Source organism: Thamnophis elegans, chromosome 2 (genome assembly GCF_009769535.1).
Source record: "Thamnophis elegans isolate rThaEle1 chromosome 2, rThaEle1.pri, whole genome shotgun sequence".
NCBI classification, from domain to species: Eukaryota; Metazoa; Chordata; class Lepidosauria; order Squamata; family Colubridae; genus Thamnophis; species Thamnophis elegans.
Window position 1 is genome coordinate 117,153,400 of NC_045542.1, and position 17,514 is coordinate 117,170,913.

The 17,514-nt window shown below is 37.0% G+C and overlaps 1 protein-coding gene across 3 annotated transcripts in view; it reads left to right on the forward strand.

Moving 5' to 3' along the window:
* Positions 1–17,514, forward strand: part of MGLL (monoglyceride lipase) — a 162,806-nt gene that overhangs the window by 78,042 nt on the left and 67,250 nt on the right. The gene's annotated exons all lie outside the window — the stretch shown is intronic.

The window sequence follows — 17,514 nt, forward strand, 5'->3', positions numbered from 1 at the left end:
TTATGTTCAATGGCTGGTATGTGATTGCTTTTCCTTGGTTAAAAGTTCAGCATTTGAAACAATTGCTGCTCGTTGTAAGATGATCTTCTATATTTAGCTTATATCTATACTTGTTTTTGTTTCTGCATATAAAGGGAAGATTGTCTCACAAAAGCACGTTGTTAAAAATGACATACGATATTTCACGCTCCACTGGCAATTACAAGATATTCTTTGAAAAGCTCTATCCTGAACTTTATAAGTTCTACGCAAGGAAATGTTGTTTTAAAATGAAATCAGCTGAATTTAATATCTCAAAAACTATTTCATAAGCAGCAGCAGTAACAGCAGTATTGGATATTGTCTTTTCTTTTCTGTTCTTATCTTTTTCTATTTTCTATTTTCTAATCCATGTTGAGGGCATGGATTTTTTCCCCATTGTGAATGTCTGGCTGAAGTCATTTAAGCACCTACCTTTTTCCTGCCCAGTTGCCTTTGCAAACACAATATATATTTTTTGTTTACTCCAAAGAAAGTCCCACTCCAAAGGCGTTTGGGGAACACATGCACTGCAGCTAAGCAGTGCAATCCTAAATTTTTGTATTATTATTGTACATAGATCAAAGGGGTTTACTTCAAAGAAGGTGATGTCACCTTGAGTTGAGGACATGCATGCATATACACAAAAATTCATTGGCAGTGTGGAAGGAGGAAAGGGCCCACCATGATTGCTCTTGCAGCATTAAAAATGAGGTAGGTTTTGTGTGAATGCACTCAGCAAGGGAAAGGCAGCCAGTTGCCTTCTTCATGGGGCACGTACAAGCACTGGTAATGTGTATCTAGTGACAGGGGAAGAGTACCGTAGAAACAAGGCAGCAGTGGGTGACTGAATGTGTTCAAAGTTTAGTGGGGTTTTTTTCAACTTTTAGTCCTTTTTGAAGGAAGTTTTCCTCCCCTTAGACTTGGATTGAAAAACCCTATTTTAGAATACAATATCAACATTTAAGAATCTCTGGAACAATGGACAGAAAACAACAGGAGAAAATGTCAGCTTCCACATTTGGATTGGAAAAATTAAAAGCAGGTACAGGATAATAGGAAAGCAGTACATTGAAAGAAAAATAGGTATCTTGATCATTGCAAAAAACGATGCAATCTTAGGATGTGTAAACAAGTATAGCATCAAAATCAAGGCAAATCATCATTTCTCCATTTTTGTGTTGGTCTCACCACACCTACGAATAGTTCTGGCCATGCATTTTATAAAGGACATTTACAAACTGGAATATGTATAGAGGAGAAAAATCAAGAAGTTAAGGGACAAGACCTGGGAGGAAAAATTGTAAGAGGAACCAAGGACTGTCATGCAAAAGATGGGCAACATTGGGCAGACATGATGTGGTAGATTTTAAATTAGGAAATAGATTTCAATTGGACAACATAAAAATATCTTAACGATAAGAGCTCTTCAGTAAAGGAACAACTATTTCAGGAGATGGTAGGCTCTCCACTGGAGACTGGATGGCTGTCTGTCAGGGTAGCTAGTAGAATGGATTCTTGTACAACGCAAGGATTGGACTAGGTATCTCCAAAGTCTTTTCCAATCCTCGTATTACATAATAGAAGAAGTAGACATCTGTCCATGGAGGGATGCTAGATTTACAGAAAACAAATACTTATTAAAAGGAACTCAAATAAAAATCACTAAATGATACCAAATGTTCCTTTTATGCTTTAGTTAAAATAAATGCATAATAATGCTGATCGTGCAATGGAATAAAATTGTGCAGCATTTCTAAGAGCAGACTGTCAGCTTAAGAATTCAATCTTATTTTGAATTTCTAATGTTTGTAACAAATCCATTTGTATGAAAATACTATCCTCTCTTTAAATAGAGATGCCCAGATAAGATGAAAGCAAATTATTTAAGGATGAGGATAAGTGATATTTCCCTTAAGGGAAAAACTCAGACCTAGCAAACAATGACTATTGTTCAATTTTCCAGAGTTCTCAAGCTTGCAGAAAATGAAATGCAATCCTATCTAAATATGGAGAGCAAAGATGATTTGTTCCTCAATACTTTTAGTCAATTTTGGGACTGTATTTCAAGATGTTAATTATGCATTTCCTGTCTACTTCAGTAAGCTTTTTAGATTTCTCTTTCAAACTGTACAGAGTTATGGTACATTCCCATTGCTAGGCTAAAAGAAATAGGAATCTGAAGGAAGCAATAAGTAATTGAAGTAATTAAATTTTGTATCTTGGGATAAATGTGACAAATCTGAACTGAAAATTGGGATAGTGGTTAAAGGCATTGGCTAGAAGAGCAGGGAGGGTGGGGGGAACACCATGAGTTTTTTTCTTGACTTAAGACCCAAAGTTAGTTGGGTGACTGGTCCAATCTGTCTATCTCAGCCCTAGGAAAAAAGAACTGGCAAGCTATTTCTAAAAATCAATGACTTGTTACTGAGTCACCAGGAGTTAGATCGACTCATGGACCATAACAGCAACAACAGATTTCAGAGTTAAGAACTGAATTTCAATTTCAAACTAATTCCAAAAAGGAGTAGAGAAAAGTTCAACTAGGAAAACACCATACATATAAAAAAAACACTTTAAAGCATTTTAAAAGTATCCTGCCATTTTCATGTAATATATCTATGCTGTTCATATTTTTCATTTTCATAAATAATGATATGTGTGGTATTAAAAGGTAATTGATAAACTCTTGATCCATTTTATGAATTTATAATGAAAAGTCCATCCACTCTTAATTCCACTCTGCAAATTAAAATAATGCATAATGGATACATATTGAAATGGTTCAGTATCAATAAAATCAGTAGAATATGTAGCCCAATCCTTTTCCTCAATTCAGATATAAGGCCCATTGAATTTGCTGAAACCAATCCATAAGAGAAATTTGTTTTATTTCCTTTAATAAAAACAGCTAATTTGCATTTTTCAGATCAAATGTCAAAATACAGTTGAAATTAAAATTAATTATTTTGAGAGGGGAGCTCTTATGAAACGATGGATACAAAGGTCTTTATACCACTTTATATTGCCTTGGTAAGGCCACGCTTGGAATACTGCATTCAGTTTCGGTCGCCATGATGTAAAGATGTGAAGACTCTAGAAAGAGTGCAGAGAAGAGCAACAAAGATGATTAGGGGACTGGAGGCTAAAACATATGAGGAACGGTTGCAGGAACTGGGTATGTCTAGTTTAATGAAAAGAAGGACTAGGAGAGACATGATAGTAGTGTTCCAATCTCTCAGGGGATGCCACAAAGAAGAGGGAGTCAAACTATTCTCCAAAGCACCAGGAAGTCCCCACTGGCATTTGCACAAATTAACCCCCAGACATAGGAAACATGAATGACCCCACCAAAAGGGTCTCAGGCTTTGAACTATCACATCAGCAATGGACAATCCTGAATAGGATTTGCACCTCACATGGCATGCCAAGACTCTGTATAGCAATAGCAGTGGACTTATATACCGCTTCATAGGCCTTTCAGGCCTCTCTAAGCGGTTTACAGAGAGTCAGCATATTGCCCCCAACAATCTGGGTCCTCATTTTACCCACCTCGGAAGGATGGAAGGCTGAGTCAACCCTGAGCCGGTGAGATTTGAACCGCTGACCTGCTGATCTAGCAGTAGCCTGCAGTGCTGCATTTAACCACTGCGCCACCTTGGCTCTTATATAAATGGGGATAGCATCTTCCCCTCGTGACCATGGGGTCCCAAGTCAAACTAGATCGCATCGTGACCAGTTGTAAGCTGAGGCCTTATACGAGCCTCAAAGCCGCGGTGACACAGTGGTTAGAGTGTAGTACTGCAGGCTACTTCAGCTGACTGCTAGCTGCGGTTCAGCAGTTCAAATCTCACCAGGCTAAAATGAGGACCCAGATTGTTGGGGGCAATATGCTGTCTCTGTAAATTGCTTAGAGAAGGCTGCAAAGCACTGAAGCAGTATATAAGTAAGTGCTATTGCCATTGCTCTGTTTTTTTTTAAATATAAATGATGCACTTCACTGGTTAGATGGCGTAGATATTGGTATTTGAACTTAGCTCTTTGTAACATCTATATTTTATAGTGTTTTACTAATCTAGGTAAAATGTTAATATATAATGCTAGTCTATGTATAATATGCCATATGCTAAATAAATAATGTTCTGCCCTAAGTATGGTGGTGGCTTCTATAACAAGCCATAATGATGTCAAGCCATTCATACAAGGTTTTTAACCTGAAGCAGCATCTCCTTCACCTTACTAATTAATCAATTGCCAATTGTAAATATAGGTAGTCCTCGACTTACAGCCACAATTGAGGCCAAACTTTATGTTGCTAAGTGAGTTTTGCCCCATTTTATGACTTTTCTTGCCACATTTGTTAAGTGAATCACTGCAGTTAAATTAGTAACACGGTTGTTAAGTGAATCTGGTTTCCTCATTGACTTTGCTTGTCAAGAAGGTTGCAAAAGGTGATCATGTGACATGGGGACTCTGCAGCCGACATAAACATGAACCAGTTGTCAAGCCGTAAATTACGTGATCATGGGGATGCTGCAACAGTCATAAGTGTTAAAAATGATCATACTTTTTTCAGTGCTGTTGTAACAGTCACTTATCAAACTGTTCTAAGTCGAGGACTGTTGTGACAGAAGCACATCTGGGGTCCCAGAACACTAACCAAGAAGCTTGTTTTTGATTCTGTGATGTGCTGGGATGTGTTTATAAAGTACTGCAATTGGAAACAATTAAACTTTTTCTAGTTGGTATTCAACCTTTGATATGTATGTAGCAGGTCTATCTGCTCAGATCAGGCCAAGCAATCTAGTGCTATGGTGTGTTCTGTGCATTGGGAGAAGCTGGGCTTAGGCAACTAGAGGGAATACTATCTGCTGGAGACCTATTTTGAAACATCTTAAATCCATGCCTAGGAAGGTCCCCTCCATTATTCAGTTTTAGTCATTCTCTGCCTTTGCTCTTCTCTGTTCCTTTATTTAAAAAACAAACAGGCATTAGATAATCCATCAAGTTAAGTGTCCTGTTTTGAAAACCACATCTGCGGGCTCCCTAGATTGCCTCTGCTAGTGGCCAAATTATTATATTGCAATACCCTGGTATAGAATCACCCAGTAAGCAGAAGGCTTTGTAGAAAATAGCCTTGAAGAAATCTATAGCTCAGTATAGAGTGCAGATTTAGAACCTGGGAGATAGAACTGGAACAGAATAATTAAAAAATCTTGGAGAACTCTTTCTAGTCGTGAACAATTCAAACTAATGGTCTGATTCATTATAACCACATTTTATGTCTACGTGATATGATGACAGTGGTTACAATCCACGAACTTGTATTTCTTGTTCAATAGAGTAGGAGTGGACAATCCAGAGGGGAGAAGTAACCCTCAGACATCCTTTTTTTAATGGTCCCTAAAATCCTCTGAAAGTATATAGGCAAAATTTGGCAGTAACTTTCCAAACAATAAAAGAGTGATATCTCACTAGTTTGTGATAGAAAAAGGAAACAAAAAGAAAATTTAATATCAGGTAAGTTTAAGCATACCTAAAATTGTAGAAAAACTCACTTCAGTTCCTCATGTTCCTTCAGTTCCACATAAAGCAGGAAATTTCATCCAATCCAATGTGGTGTTTATTTTTCCAGCACCTTGTTCACTCATCCATAATAAATACAAACACACATACACACTTGAAAAGTTTTCCACTGCTGAATTAGAATGTGACATATGCATTAAGTTCAGTCTGGTAGTAATACTTTTTCCTGAAAAAATATCTGTAAAAATGTCAGTATATTTCATATACAAATTACATGATGGAAAGGCCTTTGGAGTCTTATTTCTTTATTTGCATGATTGATAGAGCCTTCAGAAGAAAGTTAGAGATGCAGGGAAGATGGCAGAAGAGAAATTACCATTGCATAAACAAAAATTCATTTCTGCGTATATTTGGGTATCCCTTCTACATAAGTAATTATTTCTTTTTATGTGTGTATGTATATAGGTAGGCGTATATAAAAACATAATTATGATTCTTAATATAAAATTGATCTTGATAGAATAATAGCTATAGGATTCAGCATAGGCATGGTTATAATTAGCTCTTAGGCATTTGATCTTTGGTAAAGTGCCTTTCAAATGTGTTATAATTTATCTATCTTTAATACGGAAAAACACACATAAAGCATATTCTCCTGTAAATGAATAACAGCTTGAGGCATAAACTAGAGTTGTTATTTTGGCATTGCTGTAGATGTACATGTATGTTTTGGTTTGGCAATTGCCAGCTAGGCTACAAATGAGGGTTGGTTTCTTTTTCTATTTTCAGTTCGGGTGCAAAAATAAATTTCAGCATTTCATGACTTTTGAAGGGGTTTTTTTCTTTCTCACTATCGTTCTCTGTACAGTAGCTTTGACCCATCTAGTGATACCATCTGAGGGGCAGGTCAGTTTAATTTTTCCTGAAAAATTAATGAACACAAGAGCAAGAGTTCACAACCATCATGCTGTGTTGCATAAAGACATTGATACCAAAAGGGTTTAAAGACAGTAAAAACATCCAGCTTCCTTTTTTCTTTGGCCCCTAACTTATTTTCTTTAGTTGATCAGTCATTTGCTTTCTCAATGTAAACATTAAGAAGTACAAGCTGAAATTATTTGAAAAGTCCAGGAAAATAAAATATACTCACTTAGAAATAAATGACATGGAATTCCATAAGATACATAAAGGATGCATATGAATGTTTTGGATATATTAAAATGTACAAATATAGTTTAATTTATATCAGATTTTGGGACTGTGAATCAGTTGAAAAGCTGTGGAAAGGCAGAGTATTTAGTTAGAAAAAAGAAATTCTGAATTATACACCTTTTAAATCAACACAAAATCATGACTCACATTAGAGCAAACGTTATATTTATTATTGACTCAGCAATACAGTATGCAGCTTCTGTAGTTCAAGAAACACACCCACTTTTGCATGACACAGGGACAATACAATTTTTAGCGGCCCAATTTTTGGAGTGGCTAAGAGATGTTAAGACTTAAGGCATTTACTTTTTTATTAAAACACTAACTGGATACCTGTGCTCTGCTACGAAACTACATGATTGGGCTCCTCTCCTCGCCTCTTCTCTCCCTCAGACTTGCCTCAGAGAGGCCACTCCTATCTTATCCCCTTCTCTCCCTCAGTCTTACTCCTTAGCATCAGAGTGTTTTCTGGGTGGGAAGGGGGAGTAGAATGTCTAAACTCCCAGCCTGCAGCCTGGATGAGTCACGTGCTGGCCACGCCTATGCGGCAGTTGGAACAGAGTTCTTTTCAGGTTGGGAGGGGGAATCAAACACCTTAGTGTGTTAATAATAATATAAGAAATATTAATGATCTGATGGTCATTTTGAAAAAAATCCTTTCTTAGTGAGCACCTAGAAGCCAAGAGGAACATACATGCCAAATTTCAAGTTTGTAAGCTTTACAGTTCTGGAGATTTTGTGATGCTGCCTGAGTGGCATTTTGTATAGATAGATATAGATAGATATAGATATAGATTTTGCAGCCTTCCTAAAAGTTTCTTTGGTCTTTTTTCCACTCTGGCAGAATTATACAGGTTGCAAAAGCAATCCAGGCTGCACCTGGTTGATGAATTGTTTATGGCACTCTAGGAGGATGGCTCTATGTCCTGTTACAGTGTTTACTCTTCGCTTGTAAGAATATTTAACAGAATAACAGTGTTGGAAAGAACTTTGGAGGTCTTATAGTTCAAGCAGGAAACCCAATAGCATTTCAGACAAATGATTGTCCAATTTCTTCTTTAAAAATCTCCAGTGTTGAAGCACCCAGAAATGGTGTCTCTACAGTGAATATGTGAAGGACATCTACAATTACTTGAAGGTTCCTGAGGGTAAGCAATCAGTGAGAACAAACTACCTGGCTGGTCAGGAAATTACTGGACATTTGCAGACCATCTTAATTGTGCAAGTTCAGATAAAATTAAAACTGCAAAAAACAATGTCCATGATTGTTGCCATAACTGATTGGTTTCTGCAGAATAATAAAATAGCTAATAGGATGTGACAACTGGTTGGTATAACAGCCATGTTCATTGCTAACAAATATGAAGCAATGTTTCCACCAGAAATTGGGGTCTTTGCCTTTGTGACAAATCATACTTATTCTAATCTACAAATCAAATAAATGGAAATGGAATTCTTATGATCACTGAATTTTAATCTTGATTGCCCTCTTCCACTGCACTTCCTAAGGAGGACATCAAAATTAGGAGAGACAAATATAAATCAGCATACATTGACAAAAATATGATGGAACTTGTGTTGGTGGATTATGAAATGGTACATTATAAATTTGTATACTCTTCTGTAAAATATAGAGCACTGGAAAAATGAATCATGATTAAGATTCCAAGTTTATGCTTTTCCTTTGACTCACAAAAAATCCCCCAAAGTGTATTTCATGCCATTTTCACTGCAGTCACAAAGTGTAGCATCCAAGAATGCTAGAGTAGACACTCTTCCATATGCTGAATAAGATTGCTGTTCGTATACATGATTAATGTATGTAATCTCCATTGGCAATTTAAAAATGCATAATAGCCTTTCTCTTCAGAAATAAATTAACACTTGACATTCAATGCATGTCAGAAAAGATTTCAAGATGATGCCTTTGCTCCCTGTGATATTAAAGTAAATTCAGTACTCTGACCCCCAGATTGTGCGAGTTATGTAGGCATGAAAGTTGGTTCTCCAGATAGCACTAATTCATACTCACTAAGCTCAGCAACCTGTCTGAAAATAGCTATAAAAACTTCTTTAGTTGAACATGAACTGAAAATATAAAGATGGGGGGAAAACTACTTCAGAACCATGAGATATTCTGGCAATATCCTACATTCTAGTGCATTGTCAAGATTTTAAATTAAATGCATTTAGTAAGACAGGGAGAGTTATTTTTTTCACAGCCATGCCTGCACATCCTTTAAAAATCGATCTCCAGCCTCCAGAGTGTTGCAAAGATTGTTGCAGTGACCAACTGAAGTAACTTGAATAGGGAAGGCTGAAATTTTTAACTCTTCTAACAATACATTTTATAATATTTAGGGATATTTTAAGGCAAAAGTGTGTAGAGAAGAATTAATATGGATTTTATTTTTAAAAACACTGGAGTGGGGGGGAGAATCACCCTAACAGATTTTGGGAGCACAATCTTGTAATGGCTTTAGGGCTGTTTGATTTTAAAAAATGGAGCTGGAAGAGTTGCATTCAGTCCATAAGATGCATGTTGCTTGCTTGTGACTTACATATCCTAGGTTCTGGGCTAGAGTAGCTGAAACTACATTGTTCTACCATGTTTCCCTGAAATTAAGACAGAGTCTTATTTTCTTTTGACCAAGTGCTTGAAAATAAACATTGGCTTTATTTTCGGGGAGGTCTTATTTTTTTTAGGTGCAGGACATGGCGAGTGTGGTCACCTCATGGCTGCTGCTGTGCTGCAATATTTTCGGGTGAGGACTTATTTTAGTGCATGTGCTCAAAAACCCGATTGGAGTTATTACCCAGGGAGGTCTTATTTTGGGGAAAACAGGGTAGTATTGTTGTTTCTTTGTTGTTGCCTGGACGCACCATCTTATTTAAAATCATCTCTTTAGGCTGTTTTCTTTTTAAATTGATTTCTTATGCTGTGGGCTGCCCTGAGTCAGAAGTTGGGTAGAAGCTGGAATTGAATAAATAAACAACCATTGACAATTGGGTTAAGACTTCCCTCCAAAATCTATTCCATCTTTGTTGGGAAGCACCCTATATATAACAGAAAAAAATAATTGTAAGCCCTTCCAATTTGTCTTTTGAATTTTTCAGAGCTTTGCATCATAATACCTTTGCCCCTCCGACACTTTCTTAGTGGGTGGGCAGACAATATGTAATGGAATGTGATGCCTTTACAATGAACAGTATTCAATAGTTGGTCCAGCTGTGCAGTGCTAGCAGTTGTGTGATGTCTGTAGCAAGCAAAATTGTACCAGATGAAAATAAGTGTTAAACCACATATTACATTAATTACATGAGACCTCCCATTCCAATGCTCTGTTTTTGTTTTGGTTTGATTTTTTTTAACTATCACTTTTTACATTTGCCTGTCCCTGCTCAATTTAATTGGCTGTAATGTGCAAAAAGATGGCCAGGAAAATGTAGAGTGTGATGTCAGATTGCTTGTCTTTACTGGGAGATGTGGGTGGCAGCCATGTGTTTTAGATCACATGGAATTTAGTCACAAGCTTCTAGTAGAATGTTAATGTTGATGCAGCTTGGTAGCTATTGTAACCCCACCCCATTTTCATGATTCAGAAATGGATGACTCCCAACTCCCAAAAAGAACAACCCATGAAGATATATCTGGTGTTAAAGCTGGTGTAGAAAGTACTCACATTGATTACACATGTAATGAAAATATTTGGTACTTAAAAAGATGGCTTGGAAGCCATTTCCACGATTTGTGCTGATAGTCATCTAATACATGAATTTAGTTCTGCATGGCTTTGCAGTGGACCCACACATGAGTAAGGTTACAATGTGAATTCTTAGTTTTTATTAAGTGATGCCTGCAGACATGGAGCATTCAAGCTAAGGGAGTCCATAATTGTGTTCTTAGCAGCCTTGAATTTTTTACACTGAAACTTCAAATACATATTTGTAGAATATTAATAAGCTTAGAGCATAAATACTATGACCTGAAAATGCAGATTAGTTTCTTTGTTCAGGATATAAATTTTGCATGGCTTTATTCAGAAAAAAAAATTAAAATTGCTAATTTCATGACATTTTTATATAAATCTATTGTACAGTTCAGAACAACCTGCTTTTATGAACTAGATGACAATGTAGAATACAGTCTTCTTGATCATGGCACATTTATCTCTGAACTCAAGTGTTTCCAATGGTTCTTTCTCCAACATTCTCCAGAGAAAGCTTAAAAAGGACATTAAAATGTAGCTTATCCTTGTCCTTTGTTGTTACTTGATTCTATCTTTGGTTTAAATTGCTGATTGCTTCATTTGTTGATGATTACATATATATCCTTTTGGTAGCTGCTGCATGAATCCCTGTAATTAAGAGGCAGGCTATAAATAGCGAGTTGGATCCAAACTTATCATTCATAGAGTAGACTCATTGGAAACTGTGAGATTTGAATAAATCATGACTAATTTAAGTCTTTTTTATTTCAGTTGGCCCAAGTTAAGTGTGACTAGCAATGGCTGGAGGTCGGGGCGAGGTAGGCAGAATGATTGCAGTGTCACAGAACTAGCTCTGTCCCTTTTATATGCAATTTGAAGAGGCAAAACTTGAAACATAATATAATTTTTGTCCTTATGACAAACACAAAATGTTCCTGCAGATATCACTGGGTTTGTATGCATATCCATCTTGCCATTTGGGGGGAGGGGGATAGCTGACTGTTTATTAAGGACATTAACGTACAATATTGTTCCCACATTTTTCCTGGCCAGTAGTGTTTTATAAATCACTTATGGGGAGATTAATAGGTTTTTCCTATGAAAATTGGTGGTTGATGTTGGATTGGAATGGTGAGACCCTCCCACAAGTGAGTAGAATTTCTGGAAAAAAAATTACTGAAGACAAATTAACATTTTTTTAATCTGATGGACAATTTAGAGCTAGTTGGTATTTGGAAATAGAAAAATAGCAATCCAAGAAAATTACTTACTTTTTTGAAAGACGTAGATCTTGGATGTCAAACAATTTGGCCACGAAGATTTCAAAGGAAAGATATTACCAAAAAAATTTTCAGATCATAATCATGTTTTGTAATGATGATCTTTTTTGTAATGTGACCAAAACTGGATGCAGTATTCCAGGTGTGGTCTTACTAAAGCTTCTTAAAGAAGTAATAATACTTCATGTGAGTACTAATACTATGTGGGATTCCCACATAGCATGTATGTCAATGTTATTATGACCCCTGTAATGGCATTTTTGCCTCTCCCATGCAAAGCTTCCAGGTGCTTTGCCACTTGCTACCAGGATTTCTTTGCAACATTTATCAGTTTGGGATAGTGTAATGCTGGGGTGGGGGTGAAATTGAAAAAAAAGTTCTTTCACTTCCTTTGCTAACCAAAAGTACAGGGAAAACTGCAAAACAGTCTATTAGTCTTCTATAAGATTGGTAATTTCTGTCCAGAAATAGTCCAGGTGACAGGTTGGTGGGCTAGAAGATGGCTGGGAGTTTAACTTCCCATCACTCTTCTATCATACTACTCTATCAGCTAGAATTGACAAGAGAAGCTTTTTCAAGTCTTCTGCTAATAGTACACAGGACCATTCACGGTACCTTTCCTCTCTTTCAACCTCATCTGCCCGTTGTGTGGATAGAACTCTTATATGATTTGGGACAGAAAGAGAAAAGCAGCTGGAAGAACTACTAGAAGTTCTTTAAGCTTGCATACTTCAAGGTTGATCCTGTATTGGATAACAATACTTTAGTACTACCGGCATTTTTCAGAAAGGCCTTAGGCTGTATGTAGAGATGCTATAGGAAGGACTTGAAATGCCTGAATTAAGCAAATTACCATGTTTTTCGGAGTATAAAACACATCTTTTTCCCCCCAAAAAAGAGGGTGAAAATCTAGGTGCATCTTATACGCTGACTACAGCATTTTTGGCCTCCTGAAACCCCGGCCGCTTCATAAAAATGGACATGCATAGGCTTTGGGAGGCCTGCAAAGTGCTTCTGGGGATGGGGATGGCAAAAACGGTCGTATTTTGCTCATTTTTGCCCCCCCCCCCCCCAGATCCCAGGAACACTTGACAAGCCTCCCAATTCCTGTGCATGCCCTAATTTTTGGCCCAGCCCCCAGGAGCACTTTGCAAGCCCCTGAAACTCTCTGCATGCCCCGTTTTTCACCCAAAATGTGGCGTGCAGAGGGTTTGGGAGATCTGCAGAGTGCAAAAACTTTTTTAAAAAATTTACCTCCTCAAAATCTTAGTGTGTCTTATACTCCGATGCGTCTTAAACTCCGAAAAATCTGCATGAGCTCAGTAGTGTCAGCCTCACAGATTGAAACTGATTGTGCTACCTGTCATCCCCACTAGGAAGATGAAAATAGGAAATCAACTCCACAGGAAGGCTAATATTACTTTTAAAGAGACAGGTTATCATAATAGAATCATGCAAGTCTGTGAGATACTGTTTCCCTTTCTTATACCCATCTGAATTAAGGAGGTGAGGCATTTACCTACTTGTTTTAGATTTAAGATACCCTTTTCTTTGATACTGCATCTCACCTATCTCTGTCAATATCATCTTATTTTCTATGACAATATGCTCCCACCCCACCCCAAAGTATAATGGCCTTTGCTTTGGCATATGATAATATTGGGACGTAGAGATAGAATACAGAAACATTTTTCTAGAGTTCCCAATAACACTGGAACTTGAGAAATAGATTGGCAGTAGTTTTGTCAATAACAAAAATGTAACTGGTTATTCTTCTATATAATAAGTGCAATATGCCATTCACTAATTCATTAATTCAACAACTTAGGGTTTGTTTACATGGGAATAAAAGAAGAGTGCAATTTATGCCTATAAGAATCACCAGAAATTTGCAGATTTACCAGATTTTGTATGGCTGATACTGGGAGAGTAGTAAAAAAAAATGAGGGAAGGAAAAATCCTGTTCCTTCAATATTCTATTTGAGCAACTATCCCAAACTGGGAACTTTAATAGTCTGAAAGCAGTTTTTGAGGAAGGTTAAAGGCTTTTAGATGTGCATTATTGGACACCAATGGTGCTATTACAGTGTGGATAACCTTATAATTGCAAATGAGTTTCTGTAGTACAGTTTTGGCCTAGGAATTCTTTATGCTGGTAAGTACCTCAGAAGTGCTAAAGAGAATTTTAATCAAAGAACATTTGCTTTAATAATTCTTCCAAAGAAAAAGAGAATTTCAGATACATTCTCTTGGGTAGAGTATGATGTTCTTGCTCTTTTTTAGTGCAAGTGATGGTTTTCAGTGCAGAATAATTTCTCCGGTGGTCTATAGATGCTGGACTCCTTGTGCCGTTATTAGGCTCCAAGGAAATATGTCACAGGGAGCTTGTCTGATGGATTTTTTTTTTAGTGGTGGTAGTGTTGTCACTACTGAGGGAGTTCCTTCCTTTGATACTGGTTATGAAATTTCTCCATTTCCCTGGAGACATTCTGAGAAATCATCCACACAATTTCTCTGCTCAAAAATATGGGGAGAATTTTGAAAAGTCATGTTTGTCTATTTCTAATTATTATCTATTAAAACTGGTATCTCATGGATGCATTTTTACATGGCTCTCTTAATATTGAATTGGTTCTCAACCAAAACAATAGTAATCTCAATGTTAATAATTTGTATTAATAATTTTGAGAGGCTAATAGATTGAAAGAATCTTCTGACTCTCCACTTTCTAATTCTTTGACCTTACCAATACTTAGCAATATTAGGCAATCTTGCTTTAAATTTGATCTAAGGGCAACAAAAAATATATTTCTTTTTAGAAAAATCATTAAAATCTAGCACTTTACCCAAACTTTCAGCAATTCATCCTATTTTCTATCTTTTATCTTATTATCTTTTTTTTTTACATTTTAGTGATTTTGTTGCAATGTCTTTGATTTTTGTAAGCCTCTCAAAGTTGCTGAAAATCAGGTGGGATATATATTAAATTACAAATTTAATAATTTGTAAATATTAAGGTTTTTCAAGTTTTTAAATTGCTCTTGTGTTGATTTTTTGGACCAGGCCTAATACAAAACCTAAAGCTAACAAACAAAGTGATACCATTTCAAGACCTCTTTTGTGAGTTAAGGGCACATCATTTGTTATAATGATTTTAAGTAAGAATCATTATAATTGCTTAATAAACCTGCTAATGGTATGTTATTTACAGGATGTTTGTCACATTGCTGTAATCAGGTTATCAGATTATCATGAAACCCATTTTCCAAATTGGATTCATTAGAACTCATTTTCAATCCAATGTGCACCAAATTGCAGTCGAAAGGATTTACCAATAGCCTGTCAGCAACTAGTAGGTGTGGTGATCCATTTTGTAGTAGCAGCTGCAGGTTATACATGCAGAAACCTGTTGTTAAACATGCAGAGATCACCTCAGCTCAGATATTCCCAAGAGGCACGTACTGTGATTGCAGCATATTCAGGAAAAACCTTACGTATTCTTGGAAGTTTCTTCTTGGAACATAGCTAAAGAATCTTGCCAGCAGTATTATAGTATCTGGGGTTGAAAATAAACATTGGAATGACCTCCTGAAGAACAGAGCTGTGGTCCTAGTGCAGACCTCCCAATCTTGTACACTTCAGATATGTTGGATTTCTTACCTGGAAGTTGACTTACCTGTTTGGTGGACTTTCTTCCCAATTGTGTTTGGATTGCTTAAAATAATAATATACAAATACATCATATTCTGCGGACCTGACGGTTCCCACTAAAGCAGTGATGGGCCAGCAGTGATCTGATGTCACACTTATATATTAATTCCATTTTCCCACTTGTTCTAAATGGACGATGTGCTACTGAACCATGATACTTTGCCGAACCTATTTCTTCACTGTTAATCTTTGGAAGTTCAGTCAAAACTTGGTTATTTAAGTAGGCATTTGGGGGATTTGTATAGAGAATATAGATAACTAAGAACTGTGGGTACTATTAATGTTATTACATTATGATTCTATAGATGTGGTTTATTAATGAGAGGTACTTTATAATTTATTGTAGATCTTTTTTTAATGGAGCACATAAAAGCTGTTTCAATAATACATAACATTATTTATAAATGTTTTATAATAAATAAGTCCCAAGCAGAAAGTAATGAAAGGACTATGGATTGTCATTTGGTGTCTTCGTAAGTAAAAAAGATACATTAGTTAATCATTGCTCTGTATCTCCAGAGTAAACTGGATTCAAACTCCTAGCTACTTAGTTTGATCTATCTCCTAAGCTAGTACACTTTGTTTATTTATTTATCCCATATGTCAGAATGTGCACAGTGTGACTACTATTTTGAGACAACCCAGGAGCAAAATACAGTACACAGAGATTTTGATTTTTGAAAACAGTGGTTTATCTACAAAGCATATGTATGTGTGTGTGTGTATGTTTATGTATGTATGTATATGTGTGTATATATGTATGTATGTATTGTGTCACAATGTCTCCCTTTATTTATATATATTTAAAAGTCACAACCCCTGGTATGCCCAAATATTTGTCAATATTTATCAGCACAAACACAACATATGTGTGTGTGTGTGTGTGTGTGTGTGTGTATTTATTTAGTGTCACAACCCCTGATATGCCCCAATTATGGGAGAAAGCTAACTGTTTCCATTCTCTGTCCATCAGCTCGTCACAAGAGACCATCCAGACAGAAAGCCCAATATTTTACTGTTGCCTTTGTTACATTTTGTGTTGTATTTTTATGTATACATACATACATACTTCAGGCTGTTGCCTTCAGCTTCATGCTTGTGCAAAGCATCACACAGCCCATTACCCAGGTCGTTACAACACAAAAGACTAATGGGCACACAGCTAGTACCTCAGCCACACAGGAAGTTGTGAAACAGCCGACTAATCTGCATACATCAACTCCAACTAATCAAGATGTAACAACACAGCCAACCAACCCGCTTACAGCAACAAAGCCAGCACTCCCCAACCCCCCCCCCCCAATATTTATAGAAAGACGGCAGCTCCGATCATGCTTTGCTTGCACAAGCATGAAGCCGAAGGCACCAGCCTGAGGATGGCAAGTGGGACCTCGTCGAAATGTTGCCAAGATACTCTCAACCTTACACGGGAAAATACCTGAATATGCCAAGACCTGCATATATATGTTTGTGTGTGTGTGTGTGTGTGTGTGTATAGTATGTATGTATGTATGTATGTATGTATGTACGTACGTACCAGTGGTTGGTTCTGGATCCCGGTGCAACTGGTACAGTGCAATGGGGCCAGGCATCCACTACATGACACGCACAGCACACGTGCATACTTAACACTGGTGACACTCCACGACAATCCAGCTGCTCGGCGAAGTGTCATGCAGGTGCCATACGCTCCGTGCGCATGCGAAGAAGCCCTGCTTGGCTCAAATACCTCTTTAGGTAAGGAGGGTGGGCGGGTGGGCCCTCCGGAGCAATGTACTGGAACAATACCTGGTGCTACCAGCAGGCACCGATATGCCCATACCAGGGCATACAAGTCATATCCCTCTACTGGTATGTATGTATGTATGTATGTATGTGCGTATGTATGTATATGTGTATATATGTATATATGTATATATGTATATATACATGGTCTCCTTATATAGACAGCTTCTTAAAGTGGCAGTAACCCTGCTGACTCATCTCATTTCATTATCTCCATTTACAGCCTTACAGCAGTTGGTCAGCTATTAAATCATCATTACCTTAACACTAGA